Below are 23,724 nucleotides of genomic sequence, written 5' to 3'. Positions count from 1 at the left end.
ACTTCATTAAATTTAAAATCTTCAGCTCTGTGAAAGATACTAATAAGAGAATGAAAACACAAGCTAGAGTCTGGGAAAAAATACGGCAAAAGACACATCTGATGAAGTATATGTATCCAAAATACAAAAGAATTCCTAAAACTCAACAATTTAAAAACAACCGAGTTTTAAAAAATGAGCAACAGATCTGAGTAGATATCTCACCAAAGAAGATGTACAGATGGCATAACCATATGTAAAGATGCCCAACATCATATGTCATTAAGGAACTGCAACGTAAAACAACAAGATACCACTGCACAGCTTATTCATAACTAAAAAACTTGGAAGCAATCCAGATAACCTTCAATAGGTGAATGGATAAAATAAACAGGAGTATATCCATATAATTGATGGAATATTTTCAGTGATTAAAAAGAAATGAACTACAGGCTTCCCTGGTGGCGCAGTAGTTGAGAGTCTGCCTGCTGATGCAGGGGACACGGGTTTGTGCCCCGGTCCGGGAAGATCCCACATGCTGCGGAGCAGCTGGGCCCATGAGCCATGGCCACTGAGCCTGCGTGTCCGGAGCCTGTGCTCCACAACGGGAGAGGCCACAACAGTGAGAGGCCCGCATACCGCAAAAAAAAGAAATGAACTATCAAGCCACAAAATGACATGGAAGAAACTTAAATGCATATTGCTAAATGAAAAAAGTCAGTCTGAAAAGACTACATACTGTATGATTCCAACTATATGGCATTCTGGAAAGAGCAAAACTATAGAGATAGTAAAAAGATCACTGGTTGAAAGAAGTTTAGAAGGAAGGAGGGAGGAACAAATAGGCAGTGCACAGAGGATTTTTAGGGCAGTGCAACTACTTTGTATGATACCGTAATGGTTGACACATGACATTATACATTTGTCAAAACCCACAGAATGTACAACAAAAAGAGTGAACTTGAGTTAATAATAATGTATCAATATTGATTCATCACTGTAACAAATGTACCCCACTAAAGCAACATGTTATAATAGGGGTAACAGAGGGAGATCGGGGGTGAAGGAAATAGATGGGCACTTTCTGCACTTTCTGTTTAATTTTTCTGTAAACCTAAAACTTCTCTAAAAAATAAATTCCATCCATTTAAAATGGATTAAATTAGAGATGAGTAAAATTGAATTTAACAGAACGGCTGTCAATCTAGAGCAATATATGACTAATATCAAAAAGCTTTTTTAAAGAAGTCATGATAAATCACAGAGATTTTGTCATAGTTAGTATTTTAAGAACCCAAAAGTTAAGAGAATTCAAGTTCAATAACATCTGTTCAACTCAGCCAATGCTTTGAAAATCAATGTCTCTTTTACTCAGTTACCTGGATGTATCAATACAAGGATGATAAACCAGGTGACTTATCATATGAATCCTCCATTTACTCACTCAAATATGAATAAACCACGTTATTAAATGGTCTAATAAGAGAAAGAAAAAGTTAAAGAGCAATTATAGAGAAGTATGGCATACTAGATAGACTTTAGAGCCTTCCATAAAAGAGAAATGGGACAAAAATGAACCATACAGTTTAATTTACTGATGAACTCTAAGGACTGTTCAAGATTAATCTCCCATTAAAATGATATGAAAATTAAAAGTGGGTACACAGTGATTTATAAGCATTTACAAAAGGTAAGGGTGTCTATGGAAAACGCTTGCTGAATGCTGGAAAGATGGTTAAACTTTTTGCAGAATGCAGTGACCCTGGCCCCAAACACATACACATCCCCTTGGGTGAAGAAACCACCAAAAATATCTGCTATATAAGCCAAGTACAAGCTCACAATCAAAGATAAAAATGCTTAGGTGTAGACTCTTACGGACTTTAGGTATTCTAATAATATACAGAATATGAAATAACTGAGTATAAAATATTTTTAAAATAAAAAATAAAGTCACAAAAATGAGCAGGCTAAGCTACAATAAAAAACAACCATACATGAAAAAGCACTGCACAGAAGTCTTAGAGTTGAAGAAGGGGTGTGTGTGTGTGTGTGTGTGTGTGTGTGTGTGTGTGTGTGTGTGATTACAAGTGTGTATAGAGATATAATTATATATATATTAGAGATAATTGATGCTAAAATTAATGAATTAGAAAATGTACTTGAAGAATTTGACTTAACATATTATAATTTAATTAAGTTGTATTAAATCCCAAGTTCTCTTTGTTTGGAAACAGAGAGTATCTGGTTTGTTTAGCAGTCAGAGTCGGAAAAGAAAGGAAACAAATTCTAATGATACATCAAACACGGGATCATATAAATTCCCCCCCCCCCAAAAAAAAACATTGCCAAAAGGAGCAGACCTCTCTCTTTCTTCATTCAATATTCAGCAAGTAGATCTGAGAACAAGTGGTAAAACTAGAAAAAATTGGCTTACTCCAAGTCAGGGTGAATATAGAAAAGACTAAAAGGGCACAGAAAAAGTCCTGATCACTTCAGAAAAAAAACAAAAAATAAATTTTCAGGGTGAGGATTGTACTGAGGAAAATCTGCTAGAAGTCAAATCCAACACTAATAGTCAGAATCAGTTGTTAAAAAAGAAAAAAAAAAGATGGAAACAGAGTTTCAGAAGACACAGATCTCAGAAAAGTGGATGAGGCTGCAAAAACAGCTGTATGTTTAAACATCCCGAGGTGTAAACAGTCAAAAGAGCCACCCAGACACCCTTCAACTCCCACCCAGGTAACTGATTTCAACAGATGTAACACAAAAGAACTGCTAATAACAAAATGCTATTTAAAAAAAGAAAATTATCTAAATGAAAAAGTTACATCAAAAAAACAGGATGATAACTGAGAAAAAAAATTAACCCAATATTACAAAACAAGCTATAATATGAGAGAAATCAGCTTCAGATAACCAAAAATGATAGGAGAAGCTGTGGCATAAGGATAGATAGTATAAGTTGAATAAAAATAAGGGTAGCATTAAGACTAAATAATAGAGGTAAATATGCCAGAATAGTATGTAAATGTTATATGCTCTGCTGAATAGATACAATCCAACTATCAAAAACTGGGAGAGAAAATGGAAATATATATCTATTGGGAAAAATTTCACTCTAAAATGTATTCCCTTTCGCAATTTTCTTGGCTATTATTGGTGTTGTTTTACCTTTCTCTTAAACTTTAGAATCATATTTCTAACCTCTAAGAAAAACTCTATCATATATTTGATAAAAACTTGATTGGAATGTCATTACATCAGTGAATAATGTAGTTAGGTAATAATGCCTTTATAACATTTTTTCCAATTAGTCATGAAGATGTCATGAATCTCCATCAATGTAGTATCCCTTAATGAACCTTAGTATCTTTAAATTTTTTCTGCAAAAGGTTCATGCACATCTTTTTGTTGGAATTTTTCCTACGTACCTAATTTTTTTGGTTACTGAATAAAGTGTATTTATAAATTGCAATTTTCTTTTTGTGGTTGGTATGCAAACTACAACTAAAGTTTGTATATTAATCTTCCCTTTAACTCATAAGTTTCAACAATTGAACTGTATGTCCTTTTTGATCTTCTGTTTAGACAACTATATCATTATACATTAATATCATCTGTGAATAATGAGTTTTTAAATTTTCCCTTAAAATCCTTAAAACTTTCGTTTAAAGATGAAAGGAAATACATATAAAATATCAGATGAAATTAAAAATAGAAAAGCAACAGGTAAAAGTGGAATCCAAAGCTAGTTAAAGACAGCAATAAAATTAACAAAACTGTAACCAGAATCATCAGAAAAAAGGGAAAGAACACACAAATAATATGAAAGGGCATATTACTGATCCTTAAAGATATTAAAAGGCTAAAAAGAGGACCTGTGCCAATAAATTTGATAACTTAGATGAAATGGAAAAATACTTAGAAAAATGTATCAAAATTCCTCAAGAAGAGTCAGATAACCTGAATACACATATACAAACACACACACACACACAAATTAATTAAATGCTTGGTTATAAAACTACCTAAAATGGTTTCCCTGGGGAATTCTACCAAAATTTGGAGAAGAAAGATACCCACTCTACACAGAAAATGCTAGAAAACAGAAATGAAGGAAACATTTTTCAATTAATTATTTGAGGTTAACATTACCACATACCAAAATCAGACAAAAAATATTAACTGAAAATAGAATCACACTTCAATATCCCTCGTGAGTAGAGACACAAACATCCTTAGCCAAATGTTACAAAATTAAATCTAACAATATAAAAAAAAGAAAACACATTATGAGCCATTGGGTTATTCCACAAATGAAAGTATTCCACCACTCAAATATCAGGCAAATGTAATTAACCATAAGGTAGCTAAAGCAACAGAAAAAACTATGTATCTTTCTACATGCAGAAAAGCATTTGAGAAAAATCAAAGTCAATCATGATAAAAACCTTCAACTATGGAAGAGAAGGGAAATTCCTCAAGGTGATAAAAAGCATTTACAAAAATATTACATGGTGAAAGACTGAATGTTTTTCCCCTAATACTGGAAACAAGCAAAAATGTCTATTTTTATACATTTCCCCGAAAGTTCTAGCCAGTATAAAAAGAAATCAGAGTTATGCAAGTTGGAAAAAATGTATATAAGTACATATGTATATGTGTGTGTATACATATATATAACTTTATAGATTATATAGATTATTGTTTATAAATTATTATAGATTACTAAGATTATTCATGTAAAAAAGCCTAAGAAAACTATAATAAAATCTATTTAATTAATAAGTGAATATAACAATGTCTCCACACACAAGGTCAATATCATTTAAAAAAATCTGGGGCGGAGTCAAGATGGTGGTGTGGGAAGATGCCGAGTTAGCATCTCCCCACAACTAGGGCACCTGCCAGCTGCTGCAGGGGAACGCTGACACCCAAGGAGACTGGAGGAACCCCCAAGTGAACCGGTAGGACATGGGGGGACTGAGGGGGGGGAGAAGAAGTGGAGGCCAGACAGGATCAGTGCCTCTGAGGCCGGGGAGATCAGGAGAGGCAGGTGGGAGAAGCTGGAGAGGAGTGGAGGGTGTTTGCTCCACCCACTCTGGCCCGAGGAGCCTGCTGAACTCCCAGGCCAGTCCCCTGCACTCCAAGGCCACCCCACTGTCCCCCATCCCCCAGGCAACACTGATACTGGGGGCATAGGAGGGAGGCTGGGGAGATCAGGGGAGGCAGGTGGGAGGAGCCATCCAGGAGAAGCAGGAGAGTAAGAGAGGGCGTTTTCCCCACCCACTCACCCAGGGAGCCTGCTGAGCTCCCAGGTGAGTTCCCCCACCCTCTGAGACCAGGGGTTGGGGGGCACGCCTGGGGCCATTCTGTTGCTTAAGACTAAGCCCCACCTCCCACAGCATCCAGGGCCTTTTCAAGCCCTGTGGATCCTAAGCATACACCCCCAACTCTTGCCCTCGCTTAGGCCCCGCCCTCCACAGTCAAGGCCTTTCTTCCCCCTGCCTCCCCCTTTTTTCCCCTTTCCCCCACTCCTCTTCTTTACTATTGTGGTACTGATGTACCTCCCAGTTGCTGATTCATCTACATTTTTATTTTTATATTCTTTCTAACATATCTGTTGGTTTCCTAGTCTAATTTTATTTTTTACTTAGTTATTGTTCTTTTTTTGGCCACCCCATGCAGCTTGGGGGATATTACTTCACGAGCTGGGGGTCAGGAGAAGCTCCTCCAGAGGGAGCTCCGAGTCCGAACCACTGGACTAATGGAGAACCTCAGACCCCAGGGAATATTCATCAGAGTGAGGTCTCATGGAGGTCCTCAGGTCAGCACCAGGACCCAGCTCTACCCAACAGCCTACAAACCCCAGTGTTGGAAGCCTGAAGCCAAACAACCAGTAAGACAGGAACATAATCCCACTCATAAAAAAAATTTTAAAATGAGGGGGCAAAAAAACATGTCACAGATTAAGGAGGAAGGTAAAAACCTACAAGACCAAGTAAATGAAGAGGAAATAGGCAACCTAACCAAAAAAGAATTCAGAGTAATGATAGTAAAGATGATCCAGAATCTCGGAAATAGAATGGAGGCACAGGTTGAGAAAATACAAGAAATGTTTAACAAAGATCCAGAAGAACTAAAGAACAAACAGAGATGAAACACACAATAACTGAAATGAAAAATACACTACAGGGCTTCCCTGGTGGCGCAGTGGTTGAGAGTCCGCCTGCAGATGCAGGGGGCATGGGTTCGTGCCCCGGTCCGGGAAGATCCCACATGCCGCGGAGCGGCTAGGCCCGTGAGCAATGGCCGCTGAGCCTGCACGTCCGGAGTCTGTGCTCCGCAACAGGAGAGGCCACAACAGTGAGAGGCCCGCATACCGCAAAAAAAAAAAAAAACACTACAAAGAATCAGTAACAAAAAACCTGAGGCAGAAGAACGAATAAGTGGCCTGGAAGACAAAATGATGGAAATAACTGCCAAGGAGCAGAATAAAGAAAAAAGAATGAAAATAATTGAAGACAATCTCAGAGACCTCTGGAACAACACTAAATGCACCAACATTCGAAATGTAGGGGTCCCAGAAGAAGCAAAGAAAAAGAAAGGGTCTGAGAAAATATTTGAAGAGATTATAGTCGAAAACTTCCCTAACATGGGAAAGGAAATAGTCACCCAAGTCCAGGAAGCATGGAGAGTCCCATACTGAATAAACGCTAGGAAAAAGACACCAAGACACATATTAATCAAACTAATCAAAAATTAAATTCAAAGAAAAAATATTAAAAGCTGCAAGGGAAAAACAAAAAATAACATATAAAGGAATCCCCATAAGGTTATCAGCTGATTTTTCAGCAGAAATTCTGCAGTCTGTAAGGGAGTGGCAGGATATACTAGTGATGAAAGAGAAAAACCTACAAGCAAGATTACTGGTCCCAGCAAGGATCTCATTCAGATTCGATGGAGAAGTCAAAAGCTTTTCAGACAAGCAAAAGCTAACAGAATTCAGCACCACCAAACCAGCTTTACAACAAATGCTAAAGAAAGTTCTCTAGGTGGGAAACACAAGAGAAGAAAAAGACCCACAGACAAACCTAAAACAATTCAGAAAATGGTAATAGAAACATACATATTGATAATAACCTTCAATGTAAATGGATTAAATGCCCCAATCAAAAGACACAGACTGGCTGAATGGATGCAAAAACAAGGCCCATATATATGCTGTCTACAAGAGACGCACTTCAGACCTAGGGACACATACAGACTGAAAGTGAAGGGATGGAAAAAGATATTCCATGCAAATGGAAATCAAAAGAAAGCTGGAGTAGCAATACTCGTGTCAGATAAAATAGACTTTAAAATAAAGACTGTTACAAGAGATAAGGAGGGACACTACATAATGATCAAGGGATCGATCCAAGAGGAAGATATAACAATTATAAATGTTTATGCACCCAACACAGGAGCACCTTAACACATAAGGAAAATGCTAACAACCATGAAAGGAGAAATCAACAGTAACACAATAACAGTAGGGGACTTTAACACCCCACTTACACCAATGGACAGATCACCCGAACAGAAAATAAATAAGGAAACACAAGCTTTAAATGATACAACAGACCAGATAGATTTAACTGATATTTAGAGAACATTCCGCCGAAAAGTGGCAGAATACACTTTCTTCTCAAGTGCACATGTAACATTCTCCAGGATAGATGAAATCCTGGGTCACAAATCAAGCCTCAGAAAATTTAAGAAAACTGAAATTGCATCGAGCATCTTTTCTGACTACAACACTATGAGACTGGAAATCAATTACAGAAACAAAAACTGTAAAAAACAGAAATACATGGAGGATAAACAGTCCTCTACTAAATAACCAAGAGATCACTGAAGAAATCAAAGAAGAAATAAAAAAATACATAGAAACAAATGACAACAAAAACATGATGACCTAAACCTATGGAACGCAGCAAAAGCAGTTCTAAGAAGGAAGTTTATAGCAATTCAATCTCACTTCAAGAAACGAGAGAAATCTCAAACAATCTAACCCTACACTTAAAACAACTAGAGAAAAAAGAACAAAGAAAAACCAAAGTCATAGAAGGACAGAAATCATAAAGATCAGAGCAGAAATAAATGAAACAGAAACGAAGGAAACAATAGCAAAGATCAATAAAACAAAAAGCTGGTTCTTTGAGAAGATAAACAAAATTGATAAACCCTTAGCCAGACTCATCAAGAAAAAAAGGGACAGGACACAAATCAATAAGATTAGAAATGAAAAACGAGAAATCACACTGACACTGCAGAAATACAAAGGATTGTAAGAGACTACTACAAACAACTATAGGCCAATAAAATGGACAACCATGAAGAAATGGACAAATTCTTGGAAAGGTACAATCTTCCAAGACTGAACCAGGAAGAATTAGAAAATATAAACAGAACTGTTACAAGCAATGAAATTGAAACCATAATTAAAAATCTTCCAACAAACAAAAGTCCAGGACCAGATGGCTTCTCAGGCGAATTCTATCAAACATTTAGAGAAGAGCTAACACCGATCCTTCTCAAACTCATCCAAAAAATTGCAGACGGAGAAACATGCCCAAATTCATTCTTCAAAGTCACCATTACCCTGATACCAAAACCACAAAAAGATATTGCAAAAAAAGAAAATTATAGACCAATATAACTGATGAATATAGATGCAAAAATCCTGAACAAAATACTAGCAAATAGAACCCAACAATTAAAAGGATCATAAACCATGATCAAGTGGGATTTAACCCAGAGATGCAAGGATTCTTCAATATATGTAAATCAATCAATGTGATACACCACATTAACAAATTAAGGAGTAAAAAACGTATGATCATTTCAATAGATGCAGAAAAAGCTTTTGACAAAATTCAACACCCATTTATGATTAAAAAAACTCTCCAGAAAATGGGCACAGAGGGAAACTACCTCAACAGAATTACGGTCATATTTGACAAACCCACAGCAAGCATCATACTCAATGGTGAAAAACTGAAAGCATTACCTCTAAGATCAGGAACAAGACAAGGATGTCCACTCTCGCCACTGTTTTTCAATATTGTTTTGGAAGTCCTAGCCACAGCAATCAGAGAGGAAAAGGAAATAAAAGGAATACAAATTGGAAAAGAAGTAAAACTGTCACTGTTTGCAGATGACATGATACAATACACAGAAAATCCTAAAGATACAACCAGAAAACTACTAGAACTAATTAATGAATTCGGTAAGGTTTCAGAATACAAAATTAATGCACAGAAATCTCTGGCATTCCTATACACTAATGATGAAAATTCTGAAAGAGAAATTAACAAAACACACCCATTTACCATTGCAACAAAAAGAATAAAATACCTAGGAATAAACCTTCCTATAGAGGTAAAAGACCTGTACTCAGAAAACTATAAGACACTGATGAAAGAAATCAAATATGACATAAACAGATGGAGAAATATACCATGTTCTTGGATTAGAAGGATCAATATTGTGAAAATGACTATACTACCGAAAGCAATCTACAGATTAAATGCAATCCCTATCAAACTACCAATTGTATTCTTCAGAGAATTAGAACAAAAATTTTACAATTCGTATGGCAACATAAAAGACCCCGAATAGCCAAAGAAATCTTGAGAAAGAAAAACAGAGTTGGAGGAATCAGGCTCCCCAACTTCAGAGTATACCTCAAAGCTACAGTAATCAAGACAGTATGGTACTGGCACAAAAACAGAAATATAGATCAATGGTACAGGATCGAATGCACAGAGATACACCCACGCGCATATAGGCCCCTAATTTATGACAAAGGAGGCAAGAACGTACAATGGAGAAAAGACAGCCTCTTCAATAAGTGGTCCTGGGAAAACTGGACAGCTACACATAAAAGAATGAAATTAGAACACTACCTAACACCATACATGAAAATAAACTCAAAATGGATCAAAGACTTAAATCTAAGACCAGATCCTATAAAACTCTTAGAGGAAAACATAGGAAAAATACTCTTTGACATAAACCACAGCAAGATCTTTTTAGACCCACCACCTAGAGTAACGGAAATAAAAACAAAAATAAACAAATGGGACCTAATGAAACTTAAAAGCTTTTGCACAGCAAAGGAAACCATAAACAAGACAAAAAGACATCCCTCAGAAAGGGAGAAAATATTTGCAAATGAAACAACAGATAAAGGATTAATCTCCAAAATATACAAACAGCTCATGGAGCTCAATATCAAAAAAACAAACAACCCAATCCAAAAATGGGCAGAAGACCTAAATAGACATTGCACCAGAGAAGACATACAGATGGCCAAGAGGCACATGAAAAGATGCTGAACATCACTAATCATTAGAGAAATGCAATTCAAAACTACAATGAGGTATCACCTCACACCAGTCAGAATGGCCATCACCAAAAAATCTACAAACAATAAACGCTGGAGAGGGTGTGGAGAAAAGGGAACCCTCTTGCACTGTTGGTGGGAATGTAAATTGATAAAACCACTATGGAAAACAGTATGGCGGTTCCTTAAAAAACTAAAAATAGAACTACCATATGATCCAGCAATCACACTACTGGGCATACACCCTGAGAAAACCATAATTCAAGAAGAGACTTGTACCAAAATGTTCACTGCAGGACTATTTACAATAGAATAGCCAGAACATGGAAGCAACCTACGTGTCCATCGACAGATGAATGGATAAAGAAGATGTAGTACGCATGTACAACGGAATATAACTCAGCCATAAAAATAAACGAAATTGAGTTATTTGTAGTAAGATGGATGGACCTAGAGTCTGTCATACAGAGTGAAGTAAGAAAAAGAAAAACAAATACCATATGCTAACACATATATATGGAATCTAAAAAAAAATTGGTACTGATGAACCTAGTTTCAGGGCAGGAATAAAGATGCAGATATAGAGAATGGACTTGAGGACACAGGGTGGGAGGGGGAAGCTGGGGTGAAGTGAGAGTGGCATCGACATATATACACTACTGAATGTAAACCAGTTAGCAAGTGGGAAGCGGCAGCATAACACAGGGAGATCAGCTCCGTGCTTTGCAATGACCTAGAGGGTTGGATAGGGAGGATGCGAGGGAGGCTCAAAGGAAGGGGATATGGGGACATACGTATGCATATGGCTGATTCACTTTGTTGTACAACAGCAACTAACATATTATTGTGAAGCAATTATACTCCAATAAAGATCTACTTTTAAAAATCTATTTCTATCAACACACAATGAAAACCTAAAAATTGAAATTTGAAAAATCAAGAACATTATAACTACACCAAAAAAACAAGAAATACTTGGGGATACGTTAAACAAAATATGTGCAAGATCTGTAAAATGAAAACTGCAAATACTGCTGAAAGAAGTTAAAGACTTGAATAAATTGAGAGACGCTCCATGTTCAGGGATCAAATGACTCAATACTGTTAAAATGTCAAATTTCTCCAAATTGATCTATGTTTTCAATGCATTCCCAATCAGAATCTTTGTAAGTTTTTTTTTAATTGACAGGATTATTTTTTAATTACTATGTAAATACAATAAAACGAGTAATTTAAAGGATTTTATAAAACAAGAAAAATGTTGGAGAACTTGCACTATTATTATTTAAGACTTCACATAAACCTACATTAATCAAGAGAGTATGATAAATGCACAAACATAATAATATTAAACAAGTAACATAATGGAGAGATCAGAAAATAGTCCCACGCACACAAGGTCAGTTGATTTTTGACTGTAGCCATCAGTTTTATGTGTTTTATGTGTTTATATGTTTTATGTGTTATGTGTTTTATGTGTTTATGTGTTTTATGTGTCAGCTTCCTTAGGCTCTAGTTTCCAGTTACTCAATTAAAAAATAATAATCTAGATGGTGTTGTAAAGTTATTTTGCAGATGTGATTAAAGACCACCATCAGTTTACTTTAAGTAAGGGAGTTTATGGTAGATAATGTGTGTGTGTGTGGGGGGGGGGGGGGGCGGGAACCTGGTTCAATCAGGTGATAGGATTTAAGAGTAGAACTGAGGTTCCCTGAAGAAATTCCACCTGTGGACAATAGCTTCCATTCCTCCTGGAGAGTTCCAGCCTGCCTTTTGTGATGACCTGTCCTCAGGATTTAGAACTCACCTTGCCAGCTTCCACAGTAGCGTAAACCAATTCTTTGCATTGGACATTTTAATATATATCTCCTCCAGGTTTTGTTTCTCTGGTTGAACCCTGGCTGATACAGACTTTTATACTGGAAATGGTTCTAAAGGAACAGCCTCTTAAGGATGAATTTTCTGAATTGGTTCTGGTTTTCTGGAGTTGGTTCTCTTATATGATCATTTTAAAGGACTAATGATTCTATTTCCAGTGGTAAACAGGACACTGGCAATCCATGGTCAAGTTTTCATCGTCAGGAGAAGCTGCCCTTCTACTCCTACATAACTTTGTTGGTCCTGCTTTGCCTAAAGAAACTGTAATGACCTCCCCTGAAGTAGCTGCTTTGTAAGGCATTGCTGATCATCCTCAGGATCTATACCTGCCACTCTTCTTTGCTTCTAGATCTATAACTAGGTTGAAGTCTCAAGCAGGATCCAAAGGGTAAGGTACAAAATGTGACCTGTATGGAAGTGCACACCAAAGAACAGCATGATTTGTTTTCCATTTATAAAGACATAAATCTAGGGAATATGTGTGGGAGTGGATCTTATGCTTATGTGATCATGGTGGAAGAAAGATAAAATCAGAACAGGTTGAATTTATTGATATGAGCCCACTAAACAGGGATTATAGATTTAGTGTTTTGGCTCAAGAAATTAGAAAGGGCTAAAAGTAGTTTGGTTGGTTGGCTGAAACATGGATCCAAAGATGGCTTAAACTAAATGAAGCTGAAATGCTAGAACTGCCTTGGTGTAAGAAGGTATCCAAAGGCTCAGGGAAATTAATGTGTTAGAGTGTATCTATCATGTAAGACCTACTTATCCATCCTGGGACAGTCCCGAGGACACAGCTTTTACCATGACTGTAAGAAATAATTTTGTGAGGGGAGTCTCAGCACCTCTGAAAAGATCTGTGGTCGCTCTTTTCTGTAGGTCAGAAATAATGGTGGGAACTGCTATCATTGAACTGGGATCCCTAAATGCAGTGGAGACAATGGGATCCTGGAGTGGCGGGAGGCTGTGGCAGGACTGAATCACCAAAGGTGAGGTGGATGGGTTACCAAAACAATGATGTCAAAGCAATAATCAAAATAATCTGACTCGCTAGTTGATCCTGGTATTCCTAAAGAGAACTAAGCTACTAAATTTTTACCTGATCTGAGTAAGTAGAAGAGTTCTAGGTTTCATGAACAGAAGTCTAACTTGAATCAGCAAAAGAGAGAGCTATGTTTTTTTAATCAAGTTCCAGACTGAGCCAGTTTACAGACGCAGAACCACTTGAATGAAAGGGGAGGTACATATGTGTGTAAGTGTACATTATACTTTAGAATAGTCACAAATATGTTCATGAAATAAAGTCATACATTGCCCATTTTATTTCTGATATTTTAAATTCCCTTAGCATAACTTTTGTGTATCCACGATAATAATCAAAAAAGACTTATAAAATGCATGAAGCATTATGTTCAGTGAGCTGTGAGCCCAAATACTGGCATGCACTGAGCAGATGAAAAATATAACAACGGGGAAAACGCTAAGTATCCAAACTTCAGCATTTCCTCACTGAAAATTAACATGGAAAACAGGACAAAGGTGTTTTAGATGATTTCAAAGAGCCAACGAAAGTGTCATAGTTAGAAAGATGATAAATCCACAATCAATTGCAGGCATTGTTTCTTCAGAGAATGACTTTTAATGTACAGTTTGAAATCTATTATTAGGTTAAAATGAGGTTTGGTAGTGCATATTTTTATTTGCTTTTCTACATACAATATGGGCATTGTTCATGCTCAAATGTGTTTGAAAAAATATCTGAATTACATGTGTGGCTTTATACTTCCTGGAATCTTTTCATAGATAATTTATATAAATCAAAGGTGTTTATATGATAAGACTAAGGATTGGATGTAATTTATATAATTATCCTACAATTAATAATCTCTAAGGCAATACAGTTCAACAGAAATTTCAGTGAAGACAGAAGATGGAAATGTTCTATACCTGTGCTGTCTGACACTTTAGCCTCTAGTCACAGGTGGCTATTGAGCATTTGAAATGTGGCTAGTGAAACAGAGAACTTCTAATTTTTTTTGTTTTTAATTTATTCAACTATAATCTTAAATATTCACTTGTGGCCTCTGGCTATTGATCCATATTGGACAGTACAGCACCTAGTCTGTGAGGGGTGAATGTACAGGAATAATTCAGAATTATCTACTAAACTAAAAAAAATGCTATTTCCTAAGTTGTATTTTGATTGACCCAATACTACCTCCTGCCCACACACAAATACACACATATACAATTACATGCATCATTCTTATTCATGAAATCAGTAATTCAGCTATTAGGTAAAATTACTCATGGATTTTCTTAAAATCTGTAAGTTATTTGAGTTGAGAATGACATGGTCCCTATTTAGCAATAGAAATATCCTTTTACTCGCTGATATATTTGATATATATTTAGGTCACAGAAGTGTTATATTCTTATAGCTTCATTTCCTGTACCAAACTATCTGCTTGAAATAATTTTTTATCTTAGGATATTACTTCTACACTTATAGTAGATTTACACTGATCATTTGTCTAGCCACATGCTCATCTGTGGTTCCCTCTGTTGTACAATCATTGCACAAAAGCAAATTAGGCTGCTGAAACCACAAGCCTCTGTGGTTACCTCTGGCATGAATACTTAGGGAAGGTGAACCATTTTGGATATTCAGTCTGTGATGATGAATTAAAGGAGCTCCACCTGATATGCTTAAGGAATCAAATCTTTGCCCATGGCTTCTTCCATATAATGTACTAACCAATTAGGTACACCTACTATTTATTGCTATGACATTATTCGTATGCCGAAGAGTAACAAATGCTTTGTGTATAAAAAGGTACAGAGAAACACATGTAAGCAGATGCAAAATTCAGAAATATTATCAAAACACAGAACTTGCCTGCTGTGTACTTAATCCACTTAAAAAAATATGTCAACACAAATCATTCTCTTCTATTACTTTATTTGTTTATCTTTGTCATGTAGTAAACATTGGAGTGAGCTGGGTTGGAAGAAATAGTTATTTTTCTCAGTTTCAGCACAGGGAATGTAGTTTGCACTGGATCTTTCACTTGAAGGTATACTGTCGGTAACTGATTCCCAAGTGTTTTCTGTGAATACTTATATTTCAAATTAAAGTATAAGTTCTGGAATGACATGAACCATGTCTTACATTTATTCGGGCTTCAAATCATTCTTGGTATAGTTTGCATTTGCAATTTCATTTAGATAAATATAATTCTACCAATATTGAGAAAATAACATGTGTACTATGACAATTCCTGAAAGAGAGGGAAAAACAATAAATATACTGTGAATGAATGAGTAAACGCTAAACACTATTCAGGCACTGGGTACACAGAGGTGAAGTACACAAGCATGATATTGATCTTTACTTAGTTAAAATATAGTAGTTTAGAAGACAGCACTTCATAAATCCTTACCCCAAAATAATTTTGATCAGAGCTATGAATATAAAATATAAGATACTTTGAAAGTATGTAATGAAGAATGAACTAGACTGGGTGAGTGTGATAAAGGATGGGGGACAAACGCTCTCCAAGAATAGCCTATTGGAAAGTAAATGCTGATTAAGGTAAGACCTAAAAGGATTAAGAGGGAATTCACCGTCAGAGAGTGAATGGTATAATTATGTGCCAGAGTGAGCAAAGAACACAAGCAAAGGCCCTGAAGTGAGAAAGGACAAGGCACATTTCAGGAACAGAGAAAAGGCCAATGTGGATACAGTGTAGTAAACAAGGTTGTGGTGATGGAGGTTATGCTGGAAAAGCAGCTGCTCAATATAATGCAAGATCTCATGAGCCATGTTAAGGACTTTTAACTTTATATTGAAAGAAAGAAAAAATAATGAAAGAGATTTAAGTTCAGAAATGACAAAATACAACTTACATGATTAAAAAGTCATTCTGTTATAGTGAGGGAGTGCTTGATAGATCTTTTAGGAAGCTATTGCAGTGTGCTGGAAAGAGAAGATAAGGGCTGGGACTAAGATATACTTTCAGCAATGATACAGTGATTTGAATGAATCTCTATTTCAGAGTATGAAATGATAAGACATGACAATTAACTGAATGTCAGAAGTGAAAGGAAGATGTCAATTTTGACTTCTAGCTTTCTGGCACGAATAACTGGATTCATGGTGGTGTCATCTACTGCAATGAGAGAAGACTAGAGGAGAAAAAAGGACATGGGAAACACCATTAATTCAACATTCCAGTAGAGACTACAAGGTGGTAGTTTGATACACATTCACAGTGTAGAAGGGGGTACTGAGATGGAAACAATAGATATGATACCTGCCAATGTATAAACGGCATGTAAGCCCAAAGGAGTTGAAAACACTGCTAATATAGAGAAGAGAGGACAAAGAATACAGTACCTTGTATCCAGCTAAGATGAACCCCAATATTTTATAAGTCAAACAGAAGAGAAGACAACAGAAGCAAATAAGAGAGAAAAGGAGGAAGTAACACATTATTATGATGATTATAATGCTACCGAAGCTGAGGAAGGAAAGTGTTTAAAAAAGAATATTGGTTGAAATTCTTTATTTCAAGAAATACAGTAAGATGAGGACTAGAAAATAGCTATTGCATTAAACAACATACTGGCAGTGACTTTAGTAGTTGCAGTCTTGCAGAGTAGAGGGAACAGTAACAAAGACTGCAGTGAAACAGTGAATGATTGGGAGGCACAGAAATAGAAAAAATATGTATAAACTGTTTTTTTCAAAAATTTTAGCTGTGTAAGAAAACAGAAAGATGGAGAAAAACTGTATAGCTCAAACAGTTTAATTTTATTTTTAAGATGAGAGAAGCCAGGGCATGCTGAAGGAGAAGAGCTAATAGATAAGATGAGGCTAATGATACAAGAAAGAAAGACATTAATATTTTAAGCCTTAAAGATGATGAGAGGAAATATAATGTGGAAGACAGGGAAAAATGTGTACAATATGGGAATTTAACAGATGCAAAATGGAGGAGTTAATGACTGGGCTCCATGATACGTAACTCAGGACACTTGGAATGCATCACAAAATTCAACTTATGTAAATCCATGTGTAATGTTAAAAAACAACAATAAACGAGGAGTAAGGTAATAGACATGAAAAAAGAGAGGAGAGAGAAGAAACAGAGAGAGACTGAGAGAAAAAGAGAGAGAGGGAGGAAGGAAAGAAGGAAGGAAGAACTAACAAGCAGATCAAAAAGAATCAATGTAAGGAATACCCAGCTTTTTCCTATGAGTGACTTCTGGGACAGTTGGAATCTAGGGTTTTTTCATGTACTATCAAGAAAAAACATTAGTATTTCTCTTTAGCATCCATTTGTAAGGTCACAACCCAAAATCTTAACCTGGTCCCTTCCTCAGCTCCAGATTTCCCTATTAATAATTCAAAAAAAATCATAATATAATACTCCTGCAGTGTATTAATTGTGACCCCATCAAAATGATATGTCCAAATACTAACCCCATTTATATATGAATGTGACCTTACTTGGAAAAAGAATCATTGCAGATGCAATTAAATTAAGGATCTTCAGATGAGATTATGCTAGATTTAGGATGAGCCCTAGTTCCACTGATGTGTGTGTGTGTGTGTGTACAAAGGTGAGAGAGATTTGACACAAAGAGACACACAACAAGAAGGCAGCTTTGTAAAGACCTAAATACAGAGGCAGATGTTGAAGCTGTGCTGCTACAAGTCAAGAAGTACCAAGAATTGCTGGCTACCTCAAGAAACTAGGAGAGAAGCATGCAACAGATTTTCCCTCAGAGCCTCCAAGAACCAAACCTGCTGGACAACTTGATTTCGAATTTCTGGCCCACAGAATTGTGAGAGAATTGAAGAACTGACGTACACTGTTTTAAGCTGCCAAGTGTTTAATAGTTTGTTATAGCAGCTCTAAGAAAGGACTACGAATCCAAGTAATCAACGGGAGCACACTAAGCCTGCCTATTGTGATCATTTCTATCTTCATCTGGCTATAAATCCTTGTGAGCAACTAACATAATTAAAGAGCAAGGAAGGGTTCTGGAACTATTTACTCTGAGTCTTCCTAGATGTAGCAAGAGGAAGCATGGAATGGTGCTTGGCCTCACAACACCTAAAGGGCAAAGAACATCATGTACTCCCTCAAATTTCCCTGTATCTCATTTTATTTCTCCCATACAGAGAAGTACACACTGAGGGCATGAAAATGTTTTTATTCTTGCATATGTAATAGATGTGCAACTTTAGGAGATAGATGATAAAGATCGGGATCCCAGATAATAGAATTTTTCCGGATGGCAACTGTTGACCAAGACTCAACAGGGTTTTGGGGGTGTCTAATCCCTAGGCCCTTCTTGTGTTTGTACTGAGTTTGCTTGCCTGATCATTCAATAGCTTTGTAGGTCTCTATAATAACAATCTAGAGTTACTCAGCTACTTTTTCTATGTTTCTACCAGCCTTTGTTCTCAGGGATGTCCACTTGTTCTTTGGGTTTTTTTCTTTACTTTTGGGAAGGATGAGGATAAAGTCCTGAACTAATATGTAAATAAGCCAATAGTAATTCCTAATTTATAAGGTTATATCAAATCTACTATCCTGTTAAAGCCAAATAAACAACAACGAAAAGTTACTTGGGTATTGTGTGAAACAGCATGCATGGGCTAAGAAACTTTCTGCATCACAAGGAAAGAATGGTTGTCCTCACTACGGTAATTTTCTTTAATATCTAATGAGACAGACCTGTGTTCTGACATTTTAACAGAGGCTGAAGAAATGAAGAAAATTATTTCCTTTCTTAAGAAACTCTGATTTCAAGATGATTTTTCAACAGACTTCCCTTCATTAGTGACTTAATTTAAAAAATTCATCCTTCACATCAAGATAGTTGTCCTTGTTCATTGCTATATCCCCTGTATTTATAGTAGTTCTTGGAATATTGTAGTGTACAACATATATGTATTAAATGAATAAATTATGTTTTTCCTATTATCATTATTGAATGATTAAACTAAAATTAACAGACAGATTTAGAAACACTCCCAAAGCCATACAGAGATCAACTGACAAATGGTGGAAGCCTCACTTGTCAAGGGGCCTAAGAACAACCTCTGATCAAATACTGGCTAAACAACAATCCACTCTGACGCAGAAGAAACTCCAAGGAGCAACTTAAAAATAATATCACACAGATCCCTGGAAGACAGGAAGACTGTGAATGTGTCAAAGGATAAGGCCTCTCTGAGTGACTGAAGAGGAAAAGTTCAACCTATTAGTACCTAGCTGAATGGGGAAGGGGCAAAAACATAAATTCCTTGAACTGAAATAGCAGCCTACAGGACACACACGTAAAAGCTAAAAACTAACTAGCTAAGGCTGTTTAAGCAAAACCTTTGACCACTAAGTAGCTTATTTTTTCTTTTTTTTAACCCGGGGGTGATTGCTATGTAGCCAGGCTGAAAAATAACATTATGGAGGAAAAAACCTTGAATATTTGAGACTGCACATTGTGAGAACTTGAATTCACAGAATTAGCTCAGCCAAAACACTAAACAAATAAATAAATGATCAAGCAAATAACAGCAGCATTAATACTTGTCGGGAGAGGAGGAGCATATCATTATCTGCAGTTTACTTCAACATATTATGTAAAATATCCATTTTTTTTACCAAAGTATATGAAACATGCAAAGAAACAATAAAGAGTGACCCATACACTGGAAAAAGAGCAGGTGGTAGAAGCTGCTTTTGAAAGGGCCTAGATGTTGGACTTAGACAAAAGACTTCAAGGCAGCCATTATAAATATGTTCAAATAACTAAAGGAGACCTTGTCTAATGATTAAAAGAAGGTATGATAACATCATACATAGAATATCAATAAAATATAATTTTAAGTAATTATAATTTTTAAAAAGCAAATAATTTTAAAAGAGAAAAATGAAAAATGCAGAATTAAGTACAATAACTGAAATGAAAACTTCACTAGGGGAGCCAAGCAACAGATTTGAGGTAGTAGAAGAAACACTGAACTGTAAAATCAATAAAGGTTATATAATCCAAAGAAAAGAGAAAGAAAATAAAGAAAAATGAAAAGACTCAGAAATATGAGACAGTATTATCCACACCAGCTTGCATATAATGTGACTACCAGAAAAAAGGAAAGAGACAAGGGGACCACACACACAAAAAAAAAATCAAAGAAATAATGGCTAAAATTTGCCAAATTTGCTGAAAAGCATTAATCTACATATTGAAGAAGCTCAACAAATTCTGAACAGGGTAAATGCAAAGTGAAAATTCTCTCTCTAAGATTAGGAATAAAACAAATATGTCCAACTCTCAACACTTCTTTCAACATTGCTAACTTACAACTCAATAACAAAAAGAAAAATCATCTAATTTTAAAACAGGCAAATATTTTGAATTAAAGTTTCTCTTAAGTGGATGTGCAAATGCTAATGTGCACATAACATGATTTGTAAATCAAGCCACACTGAGATATGGTTTTATGTCCTATAGGATGGATGAAATAAAAAAGACAGTAATGGGGGGGTTTCCCTGGTGGCGCAGTGGTTGAGAGTCCGCCTGCCAATGCAGGGGACATGGGTTCGTGCCCCGGTCTGGGAAGATCCCACATGCCACGGAGCGGCTGGGCCCGTGAGCCATGGTCGCTGAGCCTGCACGTCCGGAGCCTGTGCTCCGCAACGGGAGAGGCCACAACAGTGAGAGGCCCACGTACCACAAAAAAATAAATTAATTAAAAAAATTTAAAAAGACAGTATTGGTGTAGAAGTGGAGAAATTGGAACCCTCACACATAGCTGCTGCTGAGAATGCAACATGGTGAAACTGCTTCAGAAAAGTCTGGTAGTTCTTTAAATGTGAAGCACAGAGTTTCCATAAAATCCAGCAATTCTACTCCTAGCTACGCATCCAAGAAAAATAAACACATACACACACACGTACACACACACAGACACACACAAACATGAAAACTTGTACATGGATAATAATGGCCAAAAAGTAAAAAAAATAAAAAATAAAAAAAGTCCATCAACTGATAAATGGATAATTAAATATGGCATACTGATATAACTGAATGTCATTCAGCAATAATAAAGATCAAAGCACTAATACATGCTACAACACTAATGATCTTTGAAAACATCATGCTAAGTAAAAGAAGCTAGCCACAAAAGACCACATATTGTATTTTCCCACTTACATGACACAGACATAATAGGCAAATTCTTAGAGACGAAAAGTAGATTATTGGTTTCCTAGGGCTAAGGGTGCAGGGAAGGAGAATGACTACTAATGGGTACAGGATTTCTTATCGGGGTGATGAAAATGTTCTGAACTTAGATTACAGCGATGGTTGCCCAAGACCATGAATACACTAGAATAATGTGACTAATGAAACCTAATATAAGAATAAACTATGAGTAAATACATAATATAATATAAAAATAAAGTAGGAGAAAATACATATAATCTTAAGATGTAGAAGGCCTTTGTAAACTGAGAAACTTCAAAGAATACCATTTAGATATTTAACTAGTAAAGAATTGTAATTTCTATACAGCAGAGAAGAAAAGCCAAAAATCAACAGGGAAAGAGTGCATTAGTTGGTCTAAATAATTTCACAAATGAAAGTTTATGCCTTAACAATTACCTTTTGCTATAATTCAGAGAAAATATTAATGTTCCTAAAATGTAGCTATTATACATAAAATATGACTCTCCTTCATATAAGTATAACTTTATTTTTTACAATTAAATTTAATCAAAGTAACATTTCCTATATATAAAACAACATCTCACTATGGAAATATATGCATCTTCATTTACCATGTAAGTTAAACGAAATAGTTTTAAGTAAATTTAACCTTTTACCAAAAAAAAAAACAAACCTGTAAATCACTTTCAGAAGCAGAGAACTACACTGAAGCAAAAGGAACAGATTTCCTCCAGGGTCCTAGAGTATTTACAAATGTTCTTTTTATGGAAGGATGTAAAGTGAAAGTGAGGTGCCTACAGGCATGAAAGACTATGACAACTTGGCCCTAATTCAAACTAAGAAGAGTTTGAAGAAAAAATCATCAGAGAAATTAGAAATATAAACAAGAAAGCATAAGTGGTCCAAATGAGTATAATTTCCTCTAGAACACAGATATATAAACACTTATATGTGCAAATTTCCTTAAAAGTGTTATTCAAATAATCCTAGTGATAGGCTACAGACTACTGCTCTTGACACTTACTCTTAACAACTCCTTACATAAGATACAGTAAAGTATTTAATCTGGTAGCACACCTTGCTAGTTTTTATGAAAACAGAAAGCTTCTGTTTAATAAAGATATATACTATGTTTATACTACAGTACACTGTGTATAAAGTTGGTATATCAGGAATTTTTAATAGGTTATCCTTTAATGGACTATTGCTTAATTTCCTTCTATCTGGATTTGCTGTTTATGCTTTTAATCTTCTATTTTTAGACGACATGCCATAAAGTTACTCAGATACATAGCAAGACTCCAATTCAAAATTTCTTAGAAAATGGAATACTTCAGACAGAGGATTAATTATTCATCCATTCATTACTTTACTTTTTTTTTTTTTTTTTTTGTGGTACGCAGGCATCTCACTGTTGTGGCCTCTCCTGTTGCAGAGCACAGGCTCCAGACGCGCAGGCTCAGCAGCCATGGCTCACGGGCCTAGCCGCTCCGTGGCATGCGGGATCTTCCAGGACCGGGGCACAAACCCGTGTCCCCTTCATCGGCAGGCAGGCTTTCAACCACTGCACCACCAGGGAAGCCCCATTACTTTACTTTTAAAACACTTAGGTTAAGGGCTTCCCTGGTAGTGCAGTGGTTAAGAATCCGCCTGCCAGTGCAGTGACACAGGTTCAAGCCCTGGTCCGGGAAGATCCCACATGCTGCAGAGCAACTAGGCCCGTGCACCACAACTACTGAGCCTGCGCTCTAGAGCCCACGAGCCACAACTACTGAAGCCCACGTGCTGTAGAGCCTGTGCTCCACAACGAAAGGCCACCGCAATGAGAAGCCAGCGCACAGCAACGAAGAGTGGCCCCCGCTCACCGCAACTAGAGAAAGCCCGCGTGCAGCAACGAAGACCCAACACAGCCAACAATAAGTAAATAAAATAAATAAATTTATAAAAAAAGAACACTTAGGTTGCTTTAATTTATTCATCACTATGAACTCCTTATATATGGTCAGATTCTATAATTATTTCTTTATTACTCTCACTAAAAAGAGACTGATACCATGTTTTTGTATCAGAATAGATCGTCTAGAGCAAGGCTGATCAATTTATAAAATCACGAACCTGAATTTGATTTAGTTTCTGTTTATGATTCAGTTGTTAAAGTTAAACACCATTTGTTCGCCTAAGAACCTCTGTCTTAATTAAAGCATCATTATGTGATGCTTTAA

The sequence above is a fragment of the Stenella coeruleoalba genome, assembly GCF_951394435.1.
Source record: "Stenella coeruleoalba genome assembly, chromosome: 11".
Classification (NCBI taxonomy): domain Eukaryota; kingdom Metazoa; phylum Chordata; class Mammalia; order Artiodactyla; family Delphinidae; genus Stenella; species Stenella coeruleoalba.
This window is presented reverse-complemented; position numbering follows the sequence as displayed.